We start from the raw sequence: 19,433 nt of genomic DNA, 5'->3' as shown, positions 1-19,433 counted from the left end.
CATACTGATTAGCATGTAAAATTTTAATGAGACTGTGTTTTGATAGAAAAATCTTCAAACTGAGAGGTGTGCAGCAACTTTCAGCAAATATTTTGCTTAATTAATGAATTTCAATAATTGATAGTTTTACCCCAGACTTAAGTAGCATCGCTGAAACCACCTCTCTTTTCTTCTTTTTTTAATGAGACTGCTGTAAAGAAGTGTCAACTTGTTTAAAACATATTCCTTTTCTTCTGAAAAGATTTAGTACAAGAAAGCTGATGTCCAAATGAAAAACAGATGTGTAATTAATGCTTTGTATGTTTACTTTAAGGCCAGAAGTTCTGATAGACCTCCACTGGGGATGAGGGAGATCTCAGTTATGATATCTGAAAAATCCAGAGACATTGCATCTTTGACCCTAGCAGAGCTTCCACATTATAGTACAACTGTAGTCCACTTTCATGGGACTGTAAGTGAATGTTCTTGCCTATGCTCAGAGAAAGTAATTCTGCTCTTAAGAATGTCCAAATAAACAAAAATTTGAGGAAAATTCTCATAGCTTTCCTCTCACACACAGAAAATGCCTAATATATTTTATATTAGTGTACGTGTGTAGGGATATGTGTAAAGGTTTGATCAAAAACAACAAGAAAATGAGTCTTAGAGCTTCTGTTCTCAACGCGAATTGTATGTAGAAGGTTTTAAAATATCTACAGATGAGTATTCTTTTCCTTCCTTGCAGCAGACAGCATTTCAGCTGTCACCAAAGGTTATCAAACAGTGCTACAATAGATGCCCTTACAGGGCACTCATATGTTAATGGTTTCCATTGAAGCTATTAAAAGTTTTATAACTAATTTTTAGGTTGCCTTAGTAAATGCAATCCCTTTCTCCTAAAGACCTGTCTTTAAATTCAATAAACAAGTATTGCATACACTCTCTGCCTATCACTCCCGAGTACCATATCTTGCTGCTCAAAAGGCTATCTGAGGCACAGACTGCCCAGTAGAAATCGTTCTACCCACTAGTAGTTAGAATACATAACAATGTACACCTTCTCTGACTTCCAGGCAGCAGTAAGATGCCTGAAATAGTTTTTAGTTAATTAGAATTTATTTCTACCCCAGGAAAAGTGCATATAGATATTTTCCTCTTTAGTGCCGTTCATCTTTCCATTCACTCCATTGAGGGCTCTTGGGGAGGGAGAGGTATAGGTATTTTGGATTTGGTCATTTAATTATGTTTATAGGTAAGAATCAGTCATGAGAGAATGCAAGTGCCATTGAAACACTTTCTTAATAGTTCCCTCCTGCTTAACAGCTTCACATTAATGCTTCTGTGAAAAAAATATGGCTACGTGGCTGCATGAGTTATATATCCTAAACTTGAACAGGTTGTGGCATTTTGTGCCATATGTTACGTGTGTCACTGAAGTGAAGGGCATCCCGTAATGACTTTTTGGGAGTGAAATATCATTTCCAGCTGAGGTGAGCCGTTCACTTCACTGATCCGTAAGCTACATGTCTCAAGTAACACAGCTGTTTTTGGAAACTAACCAGCTGTTAAGGAAAAGTACGACTTGACAGAAACTATAGTATTTGTTTTACGAGACCCTAGATCTTAACAAGATGTAGAACTTCCTGATAGAAATTGTCCAAGATGAAAGTAATTTCACAATGGTCCAGTGTTCTGATATTGTGTAAGTGACAAGAACTTTCATTCAGAAGGGTGATTTCAAATAGCTAAGATAGATACATTTACTATTAATGAAAAAAAATAGGCTTGGTTCTTGTCTGACCTTACAGACATTGGACAGATTTCCCAATGTAAGTGAGAAGAAATTACCTGTTTGCTGTTCATGACTCATATCAGAAAGCAAATTTTCATTTTCAGAAAATAAAATAAAGTCTGTTTATTTGCAAGCCTGTGGAAGATGCTAGCTAGCGAATTTAAACATCTTCTAGATCTTCTGTTTTATCACATCAAGTATCTAGGGCACTGGCTAGTTAGGGACTAGGTAGTCCTGAGGGATGGTGTAAAGCAACACTATAAAGATAAGACAAAAATTCTGGTGGCTTTGAGACATTTACAATTGACATATGTCAGCTGTGCTGAAAGAATAGGAAGCAGGGTGCTGAGTTCCTGAAGAAGGGGAGTTATTGGCACGGCAGTCGTCTTATATCTTTGCAGTCTATTGGAATTGTTTTGCTTGGAAGCCATTATGGCACTGATTTCCCAGATTTAATAAAACAGGGAACAGCCTCCCAATTAGCCACAGATGAATAAATGATTTTATGATGTTTTTAGCTGTCTAGTGGAAAGGTTGCTAGGTACAGTTACAGCGATGCATTGCATTAATACTGTGGGATCAAAATCTTTCATTAGAATAAAATAAAGTAATGGCTGATAAATGCCTCCTTCAGACATCAACTCTCTTGACAAAGCTTTGAGCTTCATCTACTGACAAACAGCTGAGCGTCCAAAAAGCACCACTAGTCTCTCAGACATGGTAGTATCAACATACTTGTACAGTGGGGTGATTCTTGGAAGATTCCTCCAGAAAATATCCTCAAAACAGAAAACCAAGTGGCCTAAAGGTTACTTAAATTTATTAGCATTATTGGTATGTTTTTGAGGAATTAAACTATGGACAAAGAGGAGGAAAAACTTTCCGTATATGTCTCTGATAAGCCAGGGGGTCATGGCAGTCACTGAAAAGATAATCTGAAACACTAGCAACACACTGTCTTGCTGTTGTCCTGTAGAAATAAAAATGTGTCTCGAATATCAGACCACAGTTAGAAATATCTTTTTGTCTTTGATGTCTCAACTTGTAAATGCGGGATTTGACATGGATGGAAGCTTTTTCAGAAGAGAGCTATTTTGAGCAGTAATCTTCCTCATTAATGGGAATCTTTCCTGGGGCATGATAGTAGAAAATAGATATGATATAGAAGAAGTGGTCTTTAAACTTCTGTTAGTTTGAGGGGGTGGGTGGTGGTGTTTGTTCTGTTGGTTTTAATGTTTGAGTTTAACTTATATGTGGTCTCACGCTTACGTAAAAGCAAAGCATGCTTGACGGGTATAGTGGAAATCTTGACTGATCTTTAAACATAGCCACAATTCTAACATTTTTGTTTTTCATTATTGAACAAGCATAAATAACTCCTTTAAGGAAGAGAGGTAATGTCCATTTCTAGTTAAATGGCAGTAATAAATGTTTCAGAATTATCACTGTAATATGAGATTGGATCGAATTAAATATAGTATTGTAAAAGACTCATTCTTTCAGTTCATAAATATTCATAATTTTTTTTTGTAAGTTTATGCGTACCATTTTTAAATTTGTGAAATAAATGATTTTTCTCCAGATTGTTCTAAATCCTCAGGTTTTGACACCTACAATTGTTGATTCTGGGGGTTTAGGGCAACCTCATTAAGGAAAAATTTTTTTTAAGTGATATAAAAGCTCTCTGGTACCTCTTCATATTAATAGAATTTCTTCTCTCCAAGTAAAACTTTCAGATCAACATTCTTCTGTTGTTCTACGATGTCTGTAAAATATGTTGTCTTAATATACCCACTACGTGTTTCCTTATAAATCTCACATACATGTAAAGTACATTTCATTTCTCTGTAACCTTGTATATATCATGGAATTGGGTCAAAGTGTACATATTTTAAAGTAAAATATTTTATGGAGTTCAGACAGAAGAAAGTTCTAAAATTGAATAAGCTTAACTTCTTCAGTCTTACCAGACAAGGTACATACATCAGAGTAAATTCAACAATCGTATTCTAGATCAGTTGGTTACTAATTTGTGAAGTCAGATGAACTTTGAAAAGTGAATATGAAAAAAAATATTTTATTAGTATAAGGTATCGCTCCATTTTCAGAAAATGCTTATGGTAATAATAAATAAACTAACTCAACTCCTATAACAGGTTAACACATATGAAGTTAGCAAGGCATTTGATCCAGGTCAACTTTATCCGTTTTGATGTATAGAATACAAAAACCATACTGTCATGTAGGTTACACTCCTTTGTAAAGGATTCCTTGCATGAGACTCGAGTTTTATGCAAATTTTAGCAGAAATGTTACCATTTATTCAAAGCATTTTTGTATGTCTTGATAGGTGAATAACTTTTCCTCTTCTAAGAGGAAACAGAACATATATTTCTTCTGTACTGACCCCGTGGTTTTCAGAGTTTTGACAAAAGTCCATTAAATTGCAGAAGTTTACTTGAATCAGTATACAATTATTTAAAAAAGAAAACCAGAAACCGATTATAACTAAGGGATCCCCAAGTTGAAGACCAGATGAACTGTTTTATTCAGAGATGTTGACAGGAGGCACTGAGATGCTCTGCTAGTGTTCCTCACAAACCTGACATGGAGCAGCAATGTGAGTGCAGACGACCTCTGCAGACTCCGATGAGGATGTTATTATAATTAATGCACCACAAAAGCTGAACCTATTGCAATTTTTATGAAATGATGGCATGTTTTTAAGGAGGAAGTAGAACTAATACATTAAACTGGTATCTAGAAGACAATCCAATTGTCCATTTAACAGAAAATAAAGGCAGATGATAATTTCTGACCATTCAAGTAGTAGGTAATCAAAGGTTAGTACCACTACTTTGACTAAGCAGTTTGTACTTCTGCTTTGACTTTTATTATAGAAGCTGTAGATTTAGATGTACAACCAAAGGAAAATCTAAATTTATACCTTCTAAATAGAGAAAAACAGTATAAGCTGCAATGATTTAAATGCAATGGAGGATTTTATTTAAAAAAAAAATGCTTACAAGACCAGTTAAACACTGATGCCAAATCTGATTAGTTGCCCTGCTTATATCCCTGGCAAAAAGTGAAATGCATCATTATACTGAAACCATATGAGAAACAAAAGTGTCGTGGGTATTTAACCGCATACAGATAATGCTCGTCATTTTTGCCAGCCTTGAAATGAAGTGCAGCCAGTTTTCAAGATCTAATAAGATCTGACATATTAATTACAGGGTTGGTTTTTTTTTTCCAGTTTTAATTTCAGGGGCAATTGTAGTTCAAGCATAGAGTTAACTAAGAGCACTATTTTGGCAGATACTATTGCTCCTGGCACATCAGTGTAATAAAACTAGATCTTAATGAAACTGGAGACGACTTGGGCAGCAGCTCTGCACTTGATTTAGAGATGGTTTGAAAGTAAACATCACAAAAACAGTTTTACTAGGGAACTGTAAATACCCATTTCCATTATGTTATGATTTTAACTCTTTCTATGGCACTAGCATTTTCCTTGATGTGGTACAATGGTGTGGATTCTACCTAATTCCTTCCACGCCAGGAAAAGATGTAGCACTTCTTACTGGTGCACTGAGGTATATGACATTCGTTCATAGTGACAGTCACACGATTTAAAGCAGAGCAGAAACTAATAAACTGCCACCATTCTGTGACCCAAAGGGAAAACTTGATGTAGCGTAACTCAAAACGGCAGCTTTGGCCTCTTCCATTAATATTTTGTATCTATTATTGGCTAAGGTTCACTTTTTAAAAAAATAAAATAAAGGTCCTGAACATAATGAAATCAGCAGACTAGAGGTATCTCCCTACAACTAGATCCATATCCACTTCTGTTAAGCTTTATTTTCAAAGCAATGGAAAATGTATTGGCTTCTGCTAAAAAAAAAAACCAAACAACAACAAAAAAAGCAGATTTCCTCAAACTACTTTTTTAATATTAGAATATGATTTCAGTTTGGAAATAGTTTCAGTTCAATCACTTGGGTTAAAATGAAACATTTGCGGCTAAGTTTTGAAATCTTGTTAGACTGCAGTGACTGTTCATTGGGAAATGAAGATAAATAGCAAATTTGTAGCTCAAAACTCTGAGAACACCTCACTCAGTCCTGCTATAATTAAAACCATTGGGACTAAGTCTTCTACATGGCCCGAGTATTTCCTGCAGGCTATTTTACATGGGTTTTGTTCAGTACTTTACTTAAATTTTCTGTGCAAGTTTTAGACTTGTGTAAGCTGTCTCTGCTGAAGACCAGAGAACTTCTGTAGAATTTAAGTGCCAATTAATGAACTTTATCAATTGCATTTAAATCACCTGCAAGTACATATTGTGTGTACCCTGTCATTCTTGTTATCAGTTAAAATAGACCCGGAGGACACACTGTCACACTTCAGCTCTTATCTGGATCAAATTCTTTGGTTTTCTTTCTGGTCAAAACCTAGAAGAGAGTTGTTCTGTGGCCAGATCAGGTCCTCATCTAGAGGCTGAAGCTTATCAAAGCCATCATCAGCTAGCCTTTAAATAAGGATCTAAAGCTAATTTAGATTTTCCTTCCTGACCTTTGCATGATATATCCTGTGATATGCTCATGCAGTCCCGAAGTGACAAGAATGAAAGTGGCATTCTTCAAGAAAGCTTGCAAAGTAGGATGAAGCTTATTCTCTGTGGACCAGAGACAAAATATGACATAAGGGAATAATTCTGGAAGATCTTTGGGCGTCCAGCCTTTGGAACTGGGAAAGATGTTAAAGAAATAATTGTGAGAAGACGTCAGTAGCAATATATCTGAAATAATAACAAATTCTATAAGAATTTATTTGCTGAAAGCTTTGAGTCTCATAACTACCAAATTTGTCTCATGTTGATCATTTGTCATTGAAAATGTGTGATAGAGACCTTAAAAATATAACTTGCAACTTCTTATCTCAGTTCTGTACTGAGCATAGAAAGATAGAGCAATTAAAAAAACATCTTTTATCACTGAAATTTCATGGCTGGAATTTAAATTGGGTTTCAAGATCAGAGGAAATAATGTAATAATGAGTGTTAGTATGCAGAAAGTCATAGAAAGTTAATGGACTTTAAAAACTGACACGTTGCTCTAGAAGAGTCATTAACACAGTGCTTGGCTTTGTGAGAGAAATAACTAAAGATAGATGTATTCAATTAATTAAAGGAAGGAACTCTGAGCACAGAGATATATATGTAAGAAATGACAGTGATAAACTACAAATTAGAGGAAGAAAATGGACTTTATATAAAAAATATATTCTTGAATTCATTGTACTTTGATAAAATTAAAATTCTTCTATGCAGCTTTGAAAGATTTTGACATTAACTTCTGAACTCCTTTGAAATTTTCACTTCTGAAATTAAATGACACAGTGTTGAAGCTTAAAAAGTTTTTCAGTTATCCCTGAAGTTTAATTTGAAGGAAAAGGTGGCACTGTAGTAACATACCTGCATATTTAATGACAATGTTGCCCAAACTCAGGAGATTTCAATAATATGCCTGAAAGAGGAAATTACTTAGCTGTAATTTTGCTCTTTAAAAGATGTCATTATACTGGTTCTCATTATCAAAGCTCAGAACTCTACCACGGGAGCTGGAAGAACCATACCTGTTCTACTAATTTCACTGGAGTAAATGGGCACTGAAAATCAAAGGTGTCAGTACCGCCCTGACGATTTACAATATGAAATAGTTCAACCTGATTCAGGAAAATCAATGACAAAATTTGAAGTTTTGTTGTTTAGGATTCACAAAGGAACAATAAACAGAATATACAACATTTGGAAACATAAGGCAAACTATCCAAATACATCAAAGAAACTCATTAGTCCCTTGTACTCTCAGACACTCCTTTCTGAAAATAGTACTTATTTTCCTAATTTTAATAGGCTAAGAGAAGGAAACATAAACACCTTTTTATCAATAATCCTGCAGATAACTTAGTTAATAATCACACAGTCTATTAACAATCAAATTATGTTACACATATAGAATTTGCTACCACCAGCTGCTGTCTTCAGAGTTAATCCTGACACCTGGTAAGAGCATGAAATGTCACTCTGAATTAGAAAGAATAAAGCAACAATTAAGCCATGAAAAATATCCATAAAACCTATTCATATATATATAATCGCCAAACTTCTATATACTTTTGATCATAGATGTTAATTAAATTAGGGATGCCTTTTTTCAGAAATCAACTGTCCAAATTCGCACAATGTTCCTAGAAAGTGCAGCTCTGGTAAACAGAAAATGAACAGAGCTTGGCAACCGAGTACAGAAGGTGGTAAGTGCAGAAATCTATGCGAGATAGTTAAAATTGATTAAATGAATAAAATTTCATTATACCTGACAAAATGATAAAGGTTAGATCTTCCCTCCAGCTCTTCTGCAATTCCTTTTTAATTCTGACCTTAAGCTCCTTGCAGTTACAGCAAAACTTCCCACACTTGAGAGCCATTTCAATTCTGTTCTACAGTTCATAGCAGACTGAGAAGCAAACAGGCCCTTTAATATTTCTTAGGGATGTAGATATCACACGCATGAGAAATAAGCACAGTCATGTTATCAGCATAACAAAAGATTTTCATGTAAAAAGGATGTGAAACAAAGAGAGAGTTGCATTAAGTTTTTAGTGGTGACAATGATAAACCGTAAGAGAACTCAGATAAGGACCAATCGTGGTTAAAAAAAACAGAGAAAGATAAAAAAGTAATGAGAACACACACATGGTTTAAAACCAGAAAGGTCATGAAATAAAAATCCATAATGAAATGAGATGAGAGAGGTCAGCTAAATAGTCATGTCATGATTTACATTTAAATCTCCATTCTGTATGTCAAAATTTCCTCCCACAAATGGAGAGGTTTCACATATATGTTACAGGAATGTAGTTTATCTATTTAAAGTTCCCGGTACAATCAGTTATGATTTTCTGACTATTTCAATGACTTTGAAAGTAAAGATTACTGTTGGAGCAAACCAGGTACAAAAGTCTGTAATTCCTCTTCTTGTACAAGAAATTCAGTGACAACAAAGAACAAAAATTCTCTGGTGCTCTTCTGGAAGAAACTTGCGGACATGCCAAAGACAGATCCGAAAGGCCAAGTCAAAATCTCCAGGTAAATCAAAATACTGGGTGGCTTCCCTAGGACAAATAAATTTCATAGAGTGTCAGCTGAATGACACAAATTTGTTCGAATTTCTCCAACTTCTCCTAACATTTGCCATACTCATTGCCAGATACAGAAGCTTTACAGTGTGCAGAAGTGAAACTGACCACAGTACTTCTGACCTCCTGACAGAAGGGAGCAGTTAAGGCTGATCACAGGATCAAAAAATCATGATTCTTGTATTTTAAGTAGAATATAAAGGAATGGATGTTGGGTTGCATACCTCTCCCAGCAGGCCAGGAATATGACACCTACCGGTTCCCAGTAGTGAGTAAAGTTGCCACCTTATAAATATTATATTTTTGGGAGCTGCAGAAAGTACTACATTAAAAACTGAAGGTACAAATACAGTGACAACTGTTTTCACACTGTCTTTAAAGAAAAAGATGTCTCACACCGTGTTTGCTAAATAGTATGGGATGGTGTCACAAGCTGTGACAAAATGTGTGTTTCTGATCTTTTATATGGTTTCTCCAATATATTCTCTCATTCTTCTGTTATAATTCACCTTGCTCTCTGAGTCTGTTCTTCAGCACCAGGGTTTGGTGTGGGAGACTGCCACTACAATTTGTGTTTCAGTCTGACCCTCACCACACCTCCCGCATTCTTAGGAAGTTTTGTTACCCATTCCAGAGTTTCCAAGTCCAACAAATCCTGAGCCTGATTAATCTGATTTTATGTCTTTAACTTAGAAGTGATAAAAGAAGATTTAGATCTGTGGATTCACCACTTAAGCAATTAAGTTGCTCCTCATGTGCCTTCCTTCCTTGGAAATCCGTTAACACCTTGCATTCATGAGGAATACATACTAATCACACAAGCAGAGTTGTGTTCATTACTTCATAAATTTATGCTGGCATTTATTATCCTTTACAAACTTATTTTTCAGTCTTCTGTCTTATTTCTATAGAAGGATTTTATTTCTCATTTTAGCTAAGGAATTATACATCTTTAAGATGTATTTTTCTGCTGTAAACAGAAGAAAAAAGATATGTAAAAAAACCATTAAGCAAATAAAATATCTTCTTTGTCACAAACATAACTGTACTTTTTAATTTTGCAAAACATGCATAATTTGCCAGATTCAGTAATTCTCCTGAAGCTAACTGCATTTTTCAACAGGAATAAAAAGTTCAGATACATCTAATTGAGAATATAATTTTGTACGCAAGAACTCTCCACAAGTGTAAACCATGACCATCATCCACTCTGTCAAGGAAGGAGCTGGAGGGTATTCCTGCATTCTGTACCACCAGTAACATTCAGGTCTTCCAGAAATAAAGCTATGGTATCTAGAGAATATAACAAAGGAGGTATCACTGAAGGAATGCATTAAGGAGTACTAATTCTTACTCAAATTGTGCAGTTCTTTTTCGAGTGTTAGCTGCAATAAAAATTTATCAAACAGAAGATTTTTATCACTGTCTCAAAGAGAAAGAACTGGACAGGTTTACATATTTCGTATGGTATACTCCAGTGAAATATGTTTGTATTACAGCATTCTCATTCCCATGTGTATGTTTCACAGGAAAAGCATCTAGAAGAAAATCATTAGTGCAATGGCTAGATATGGATTTTGTCTGGAGTTTATAAAACCCCTTTCCATAAATAGTTCTGTATAATGATGGCTATTTGATGTCTAAAATAACAGAAGTGAGTTAGGAAATGAGGTAATCAGTCATGTGTTGTTTTTGAAACAGAGTGGATAATTTTAAAACGGACTACATAATTCAACATCACTGCCCATAATCGTGAAAGCTTGGATACCACATCCATTGCTTAGAGTCATGCTGGCATTCTATTCAAATGGCCACATTCACACCTCACAGCAGGATCCCCGAGAAGGTCAGTCATGTATAAAGAAGAGAAGTATTCTCACAACAGGAGCACAATCTTTTGGAACAACTGGCAGATCAGCAGATTCTACTTGCTCAACCTTCATAAAGACTCACAGCAGCAACTCTGTTTAACTAGCAGAGTTCAAAATTTGAAACCTTAGCCTCTACAGAAATTGGCCACAGATTGCTCCCGAAACTGGCCCTGCAACACAATAACCAATCAGTTCCTGCAATGCTGCACTATTACCTTGATGACCCATTTCACTACTGGATATTATAAGGTACTTTATGGCAAAGAGTTCAAATGGGAGTGTAATTTGTAAGCTTACAGTTTTGGAAACCTGTCACTGGAAAGGCTTTTGTAAGTGTATAATATTTTCATGTAAAGATAGTCATAACAGTAACTAAAGGAAACTAAAACTCAAAAAAAATCTGTTGGGGACTTTCCAAGCATCTTAAACTCCTTTACTTGGTATTATTCAATATAAATATTATCAGTGCATTGGCATTTTAAAAAATTTTTTGGTGAGAATGTCAATGTTCTTCCTTTAAAAAAAAATGTACATATAGCTTAAATGAAACTGTAAGATTCTGTTTTTTTCTTTCTCTCCTCTATTTGTATCAGATTTGTGCAATCTAAAACTGTGGTTTAAACCAGGTTCCATTCAGAGCAGTCCAGGTACAGAAAGAAAAAATTAGATCTCTGAAGTCCATTACTACCACCCAAAAGTGACTCACAGTACCATAAAACAAACCATTCTGTTCCTTTTTAAAATTTCTGACAGAAAACTGTGTGACACAAAACCACATTTCAGAGACTGTTAAATATGGAAACATTCATTCATGGCTTTCACTGGAAGTAATTACAATGATTTCACCGGGTGAAATCATGTCTAAATCATTCTCAATTTACCATGATGAGTAACCCATTTGAGAGGTTGTATACACCCTCAGAACAGCATCAACAGCCTAAAGAGAAAGAGTAAGGGTCTCTTAGCTGTGACAAAGCTGCAAACTGCAAAATCTGATACTCTAAAGGACTGCAGTGTATGCAAAATGGTGATACCAGATGAAAAGTCTGCAGTTTCACTTAGGAGAGTATTGAAATACTTGGTGAGGCAAGCTGGACAAAAAAGGCAAGTAGAAGTGATTGGGAAGAATAACATTTGCTAGCTACCACAGTTATCTTGGAAAAAATTCAAAGGAGAGAATGCACCTGAACCAAGATGAAGAACCTTTGCACAAAAGAAAATTATTATAGAATCATAGAAAGTTTTGGGTTGGAAGGGACCCCTAGAGGTCATCTAGTCCAACCCCCCCGCAGCGAGCAGGGACACCACTAACTAGATCAGGTTGCTCAGAGCCCTGTCCAACGTGGTCTTGAATGTTTCCAGGGATGGGGCCTCCACTACCTCTCTGGGCAACCCGTTCCAGTGTTTCACCACCCTCATTGTAAAGAATTTCTTCCTTATAACCAGCCTAAACCTACCCTGTTTTAGTTTAAAACCATTACCCTTCGTCCTGTCACTGCTGTTTCTACTAAACAGATTGTCCCCATCTTTCCTATAGGCTCCCTTTAAGTATTGAAAGGCTGCAATCAGGTCTCCACGCAGCCTTCTCTCCTCCAGGCTGAACAAGCCCAACTCCCTCAGCCTGTCCTCATAGGAGAGGTGCTCCAGCCCTCGGATCATTTTTGTAGCCCTCCTTTGGACCCGCTCCAACAGTTCCATGTCCTTCTTGTGCTGAGGGTTCCAGAGCTGAACGCAGTACTCCAGGTGAGGTCTCACCAGAGCAGAGTAGAGGGGCAGAATCACCTCTCTTGACCTGCTGGCCACGCTTCTTTTGATGCAGCCCAGGACACGGTTGGCCCTCTGGGCTGCCAGTGCACATTGCCGGCTCATGTCCAGCCTTTCGTCTATCAGTACCCTCAAGTCCCTCTCACCAGAGCTGCTCTTGATCCTTTCAGCCCCCAGCCCGTATTGGTACTGGGGATTACCCCGACCCAGGTGTAGGACCTTGCACTTGGCCTTGTTGAACCTCATGAGGTTCACACAGGCCCACCTCTCCAGCTTGTCCAGGTCCCTCTGGATGGCATCCCGTCCTTCTGCTGTCTCAACCGTACCACTCAGCTTGGTGTCATCTGCAAACTTGCTGAGGGTACACTCGATGTCGCTGTCCATGTCATTGATAAATATATTGAACAGCACCGGTCCCAGTATGGACCCCTGAGGGACTCCACTCGTCACTGGTCTCCATCTGGACATTGAGCCATTGACCACTACCCTTTGGCTGTGACCGTCCAACCAATCCCTTATCCACCGAATGGTCCACCCATCAAATCCATGGCTCTCCGATTTAGAGAGAAGGATGTTGTGGGGGACCGTGTCAAAGGCTTTACAAAAATCCAGATAGATCACATCCATTGGTTTTCCATTGTCCACCCTTGTTGTTACACCATCATAGAAAGCCACTAGGTTAGTCAGGCAGGACTTGGCCTTGGTGAAGCCATGCTGGCTGTCTCAAATCACCTCCCTGGCCTCCATGTGCCTTAGCATATCTTCTAGGAGGATCTGTTCCATGATCTTCCCAGGCACAGAGGTGAGGCTGACAGGTCGGTAGTTCCCAGGGTCCTCCTTTCTACCCTTTTTGAAAAAGGGCACAATGTTTCCCTTTTTCCAGTCACTGGGGACTTCCCCTGACTGCCATGACTTTTCAAATATCATGGAGAGTGGCTTGGCAACTACATCAGTCAGTTCCCTTAGGATTCTGGGATGCATCTCATCAGGTCCCATGGAGTTCTGTACGTTTAGGTTCTTCAGGAGGTCCCAAACCTGGTCTTCACTTACAGCTGGAGGGATTTTACCCTCCTGGTCTCCTTTATCCCATTCATTGACACGGGAGGGGTGAGGATAGAGGTTGTCAGTGAAGACTGAGGCAAAAAAGTTGTTGAGTACCTCAGCTTTCTCCTCATCTGCTGTTGCCAGTTTGCCGGTCTCGCTCATGAGCAGGGTACGCTTTCTTTGACCATCTTTTTCCGGCTGACACACCTGTAGAAGCCCTTCTTGTTATTTTTTGCATCCCTTGCCAAGTTCAGCTCCAGTTGTGCCTTGGCCTTCCTGACCCCATCCCTACACAACCGGGCAGCTTCCCTATACTCTTCCCAGCAAGCCAGTCCCTGCTTCCACTGCCTGTGCAGTTCCCTCTTCTGCCTTAGTCTGACCAGCATCTCTTGTCTCACCCATGCCGGTCTCTTCCCTTCTCTGCCCGACTTCTTACACTTGGGGATCGAGAGCTCTTGCACTCGCTGGAATACATCCTTAAAGACCTGCCAGCTCTGTTCTGTTCCCCTGTCCCTGAGGACCGTTTCCCAGGAAGTCCTTCTGACTATCTCCTTGAAGAGCTGGAAATTTGCCCTCCTAAAATTTAGGGTCCAGACTATGCTCTTCGTTATTCCCATTTCCCTCAGTAGCATTAGTTCCACCAGCGCGTGGTCACTGCAGCCCAGGCTACCTCCGATCTTGACATCCCCAACGAGCTCACTCGCATTGGTGACCACCAGGTCTAGTATCGCATCCCCTCGGGTAGGGGTGCTTATTACCTGGCTTAAGAAGTTGTCCTCAATGCATTCTAGGAACCTGCTGGATTGCCTGCAGCTTGCCGTGTTGCTTTTCCAGTAGATGTCGGGGTGGTTGAAGTCCCCCAGTAGGACGAGAGCCTGCGAGCGCAAAGCCTCCTGCAGTTGGAGGAAGAACGCTTCGTCTATCAGCTCCTCTTGATCTGGCGGCCTGTAGTAGACACCAACCACTAGGTTCCCTTTGTTGCCTCTCTCTCTGATTCTTACCCGTAAGCTTTCGACCCGCTCGTGGTTATTCTTCAGGGACAGCTCTTCACTCTGTAGTGTTTTCTTGATGTAAAGGGCAACGCCCCCACCCCTCCTTCCTCACCCGTCCCTTCTGAACAGCCTTTAGCCATCAAGAGCTACATTCCAGTCATGGGATTCATCCCACCAAGTTTCCGTGATGGCAATCAGGTCGTAGCTTTCCAGCAGCACGATTGCTTCCAACTCCTCCTGTTTGTTTCCCATGCTGCGTGCGTTCATATAGAGGCATTTCATCTGAGCTGTTGGCCTCGTTACCTTCCTAACAGAGCACCCCTTTTTTCCCTTGAGGTGTTTCATGGATATTTTCTTGTTGGCACCTGATACCTCAGGCGCCTCCAGCTCCCTTCCGCAAGACTTCCACATTGCTGCAGTGTCCCTCTCATGCTGCTGGGCAACGGGTTGAGGGCTCCTACTAGCCCCCCATCCCTCTAACCATTGTGTATCATCCCTAGCCAGTCGCTGGCAAGCCTGATAGGTTCCCCTTCCCCCTTCACCTCTAGTTTAAAGCCCTGTCAATGAGCCCCGCGAACTCCTGGCCAAAGATCCTCTTCCCCCTTTGAGCAAGCTGGTTCCCATTTGATGCCAGCAGGCTTGGTGCTGTGTATGTCGTCCCATGGTCAAAGAACCCAAAGTCGTGGCGTTAATTTTATATTAAAGTGGTGCACAGCCGGTAGGACCCACATTACTAATACACTTGTCAGATATTAGAGGTGATGGGCTTTTGGTCTTAATTACATTGTACTGAACCCTTAGTGCCTGAAGAGTGACAAGCTATTGGTAATGAAAGGTCTGCCCTCCCAAATATGTTTGCAGGAATGCTGCAGAGGAACTGGATAACAGTACATTTGATAAATGATTTACCTATGAACATCCAATCCACAGTATGCTCCGATATTGCTGCATACAGGAGCTGTATTAAGTTACCCGAAGCAATGCTGAGTGAAGACAGTGCACTTGCAAATGCAGCACTGTGTACAGATATTAGCTGCTGTCCTGAGAGCAACATAACCACATTTAGAGTCAGACTGTGATCATTTGTGCTTGTTTGAGTCCAGTACTGTATCGATGGAATTTTTTAAATTCTGGTGGTCTTCACTATTTTTTTCTTTCTGTGTAATGTTCCATTGTGCAATGCAGGTAAGTCTCATTGATCCTGGTTGGCGTTGACTAGTTAGTCAAGTTGGACAGAAATCACAAATTTTCAGATCCCTTCAATTTTACTCTATGAGTTAGTTATTGGACACTGTTTAATTCTGCTGTGGAGGTTATTCTGCACTAGAACACAGCAAGTAATATTGGTAAAGCCACTATGTAAATATTTAAAATTTTAGGTAAATATTTAAGTAAAGATTTATATGTTGTCTAAGTTCAAAACAATGTGGATATTTGGGACCAACATGTAATGTACCCATAGAACTTCAAAGTCTGTTGTTTGTCTCTGTTTTGCGCCTTTAAATGTTAAAAGTAAAAAAGAAAAAAATCAAAACAAATAAACCAAAAAAACCCTGTAGGAATAACTGTGTTAATGCACATAAATCTATACTCCAATAATCACGTTTAAGCATCTTAATGGTACAAAATGACTGAAGGTCAAATTTAAAGCCTGAAAGTTATTAGAACCATCTATAGCTTGTTGTGGAGAAGAAAATGAACAATTGCATTGATTCTTTCCATGGTTTCACCTGCTTGTGTTGCCAAATTTGGGTAATTTCTATGTCTCCGTAATCAGCTTTTACTAGACCTGTAAAAGACCCTTCTTTTTGACACACTTTAACCTGAATTTTGCATTAGCTGTCCAGATTGGCATGCTGTACAGGACATTAAACATCACTTATAGCTTGCAAGTTTAGTCTTCCACTAAAACAAAGTAATATTAAGGATGTTTATATAATATTGTCTGTATTTAGGTTCAGAAAGATTTAGCTGCATGTAAAGCAGACTTTTCTGAGTTTTGTCATGAATATCAAGCAAAAATCTGACAGTGACTATTTTGTTAAAAGAACCCTGTATTGCACAGAAATTTAATTCAAGCTCTGGGACTTGCAGAAGTCATCTGCTGTCATTGATGATAATGATAACAGTATACCATACATGAAAACATACAAAGGATATATACCATGTAGAAACTAAATTTTAGTAGTTTTTAAATGGGAAGACTAATTTGACTAGTCATGTGGACTACTTTCAGAGTAATCCTAATCTTAGGCATCCTTCTGTTGTGGAACAAAGACCACTTCAAAATAACTAAAAGTGAATAAGTGATTCTTAAAAAAAAAAATTGTCCGCTAAGCTATAATCAATAAAGTCATAAAACTCGAGTTATCTTGCCATATATTTATATATGGCAATACTAGACTATAACTATGATGAATTGGTCATATTTTAGAGTGCTGCAAGACACTTCTATAATAGCATTGGAAAGTGATAGATAATTTCTTTTTTGATGGTAATGCCTATTTTATAGGCTTGATTATCTTCTCACTCTTGTGCAAATCAAGAGTTATTCTACTGAAATAAATTGTTGTAACACTGTAAACATGTGCAAGATGAAGAAAACAGAAATAGTATCACTCAAGGGGACTATTGTAAAGGTTTACCATAAAGAAAAATGAGAACAGGAAGATGTATATTAGTAGATGGGAATAAATGCAAAATATTCCTTTTGCTCATCATCTCAGCCTTCCCCTATGTCTCAGAATTAGGGAGTACAGGTAAAAACACAGTGTTATTTTGTTAACTGTAACAGAAAATTCTAGGTAGGAAGAGTTCCAGAGGTGAATTCTCTCAGAAAAAAAAGTATATATAAATATCTTAATCAATAGATTGCAAGCTGACTGATATGAGTAAAGAGAAGTAGCTAGAAGAACCAGATGCTATTTGATTGCTCCTGTAGAATCTTCCTTAAAAAACGGGCAGCAGAAGGGTTTTCCTAAGTACTGAGAAACATTCAGAGAGTACAAAACTGCTCTTCTTCTGCATGAAGGTAGATTGAAGGCATTTTCAAGAAAAGAAGAGAGACTTTATGAGAGCAAATACTCTGATCTGGGGTATTGCTCTGGCATGTAGAAGATGTCTTAGAATTTCAAATTACTTATTCCTGTTTTGTTTGATATAAACTTGAATTTGGACTTGTAAACCCAATGAAAATACACAAACGGCCTGTTGAATATTTTGATATGTATGAGAGTAGTGTTGAGAGTTTTTTTTCTATATAGTCTTCCTGGCCTCACAAATACTCTGCATAGTTTGGTAATGGTACACAACTGAGCTAATAAAATCTAGGTTAAAATCCATTATCCAGTACACAGTTACTCCCTAGATTGTAAAAAGTTTGGCAGAACTCTGACCTGCAGTAGCCCATTGCCAGACCATGACACCCAGATGGTGAGAACTGTGTTACCAAGGCCAGAATCTGAACAGATCTCAAACGACTGTCTTCTGCATGGCTTTTAAATGTTCTGATCTCAGAGCTATTTTGTCTTGCCTGACAAGAATTCTTTTCCCTAGTCATTCCCTAGACTGGCAGATATTATATTGTCAAGCTGAAAAAAAATGCTTTCACATGGAAGTTTTCTCAAGGCTCCTACACTACACTAGTCTGACAAAAACCTCATTGTTCTTAACACCCTCGTGTTTAACAGAAACTGATGCTAGGATTGGCTACATTATTATTACAATATAGTTGTTAAGATCCATATAAAGCTAAACAAGACTTGGAAGATGTCTAGACTTTGGGTTTTTTTTCAGTTCAGACAAGTTTTCTGTTGTAGGCATATATAAGTTAAAGAAATACAAATAGGCATATTAAGAACTATGGCAGTCTCTAGTTTAGAATAAGCGATTCTTTCATTTCTTAACTTGGTCAGATACAACTGCTTAAAATACATCCAGATAAAGTAATTGAACTAATATACTGCATGTCTGGATTTCAATTTTTTCTTAGCATTGAAGCTATGCCATTAAATATATTTTGAAGGATGCCAAGTTTTTTTGCAAGCTTTGCAAATAAAGTTTTGTGTATAATGTGGTAACCTACACTCAGTTTGTTACAACAGACTTCAAGGTTTTTCTGATATGTCTCTAGATTGTAAGTATAAAGTTTATATATTAGATGGGATTAAATAATGACTAAATCTGAGGATCTGTCAATCAAATTGTGACACTACATGTCCACAGTTGTAATGTCCTTTCTTTCATGTACCTATGCAAACAGAAAAGAAAAATCTCTCAGACACTTTATTTCTTCCTGCAGGACTTCAACATGTGAAGAAATCTTTTCAGTTTCCCACTCGTCATTTAGGAAGAGTCAGCGTCAACTATATTCTGCCATCACTTCTGCTTTAAAGTTAGTGAGCATTTTAAAATGCACAGTCTTTCCCCAGATGACAGGAAGGTCTCGGCATGTGCAGAGATCTGCCAAACGTGTGGCTCACAGTTACTTACTCTATTTTGTCCTGCATACAGTTTTCAACATGAGGCAAAATCTGTTAAATGTTCTACCCCACCGTACCTCATGCTTCATGTGAATGTTATGAGTACATCTATATTTGCTACAGAAATGGGTTCATTATTACAGGGTAAGAGACTTTCTGAGTTTTTCTACATTGTGTAACAGAGCATAGGACAGTAAGATTCTCTTTTTATTCTAAAGAGCACTGTGATGATATTACTGTGCAAAATAGCTGCTGGGAGGAATACTGATTAGATTGGGTATACTACTGCTTTAACACACATATA

Source organism: Opisthocomus hoazin, chromosome 5, assembly GCF_030867145.1.
Source record: "Opisthocomus hoazin isolate bOpiHoa1 chromosome 5, bOpiHoa1.hap1, whole genome shotgun sequence".
NCBI classification, from domain to species: Eukaryota; Metazoa; Chordata; class Aves; order Opisthocomiformes; family Opisthocomidae; genus Opisthocomus; species Opisthocomus hoazin.
Note: the sequence above shows the minus strand (reverse complement) of the source record.